This window comes from Solanum verrucosum, unplaced genomic scaffold (assembly GCF_900185275.1).
Source record: "Solanum verrucosum unplaced genomic scaffold, falcon-dt-bn FXZP01000015.1, whole genome shotgun sequence".
Lineage (NCBI taxonomy): Eukaryota > Viridiplantae > Streptophyta > Magnoliopsida > Solanales > Solanaceae > Solanum > Solanum verrucosum.
The window spans coordinates 311811-313226 of NW_026020070.1; the positions used below are offsets into that span (position 1 = coordinate 311811).

Here is a 1416-nt window from a genome sequence, read left to right on the forward strand (position 1 = left end):
TTTACAAATCTATTCAACCAAACGTAGAAATCGGAAAAAAATTGAAGCTGAAAAGAAAATCAACTAAAAATAGAGAGAGAACAAGAATTACCTCAAAGTTACAGCAATACCTGGGAGATGGAAAACTTCATAAAAATGCAGTGCTTGGAGAATGTGGAAGTTTTTCAGTTTTTCATCTTGAAAACTTTGCAAGATGAAGAACCTCTGGGGGGCGGGGGGTGAGACTTGAGAGAATGTGATGAAGTCCATGGAAGTATCCGTGGATGACAGCACAACAAAATAGTGGCCACCCAACACGTGGAATAAGATGAAAGTAGGAAAATGAATTGTAATGACCAAAATACCCTTAGCTAATTAAGCCCCCAAGGCCTAACTCAAGTGGCAAAAGGTGGAGGATTTGTGGCTTAGGTCGCAGGTTCAAGCCCCACACCATACAAAGCGAAGCCCGATATTTAAGTGGAGAAAGGTAGAGAGGCGGGCCCATTATCCACCGAGTTTAGAAGGTTGTGATTGGTCCAAAGGGCGGGTCACAGACGAATTTCTCAATTATAAAAAAAAAGAAAAAAAAAATATCCTTAGCTAATAAAAAATTACCAGGCAAGTAGACATGTTGATACCAAGGAGCTTCCCACTCTTCTAATATAGTAGAAAATGTAATTTTATTTTATTTTACTATTAAAATAAGGATACTAACTAATCTTGGAACCTAACGTGCATTTGTAGGATCCAAGTTATTCCTTCTTGAAATTAAAAGTGAATAAAATATTTAAAGCCTCCAAGTTAAAATCTACCTTACCTTGCCATATTTAGAATCTTCATAGAATTTTTAAGTCCTTAATATTAGAATAATAATTAAATAACAATTATTTGAGAAAAAAAATCTATAATTACATTGGTGGGGGTGTGCCCGGCAAGCCAGTAGTGCAATGTCAAGGAAACATTTGAAGATCCCGATAGCAAGCTATCGTGGTGGACCTCCACTTAAAAAAAATTAGTTAATATCGTGTGGATCAATGATCCATATATAAGTGATAAGAAATAGATACTACACTTGATCTTAGCAAAAAAGGCCTAGAAAGGTATGTTTTTATATGTGTTTTGCGACCTCTTTTATATGCAATTTGTTACACAAAATCTCTCTTTACATTTTCAATTATTGTTATCAAATAGTTTATATATGACACTTTACTACTACAGTTCTTATATCGATCAAGGCTCAACATCATGACAACAAAAATATTTTGTAGATTCATAGATTTTTTACAAAAGAACCTTATTGCATATCAAATGAAATTATCTAAATTTAGGACTATAATTGGTGGGGTGTGCCAGGCAAAAGCAGAAGTGCAACACCAAGACACTTGAAGGTCCTGATAGCAAGCTACCGGGATGGACCTACTGTTGTGTTTTAAAAGG

The 1416-nt window shown here is 35.2% G+C and overlaps 1 non-coding gene across 1 annotated transcript; it reads right to left on the bottom strand.

The window, feature by feature from the left end:
* Positions 1-896: 896 nt before the first annotated feature.
* On the bottom strand, positions 897-1083 carry LOC125823883 (U2 spliceosomal RNA). Its single transcript, XR_007442746.1, has one exon. It is a non-coding gene; the product is annotated as a U2 spliceosomal RNA (small nuclear RNA).
* Between the last annotated feature and the right edge of the window lie 333 nt (positions 1084-1416).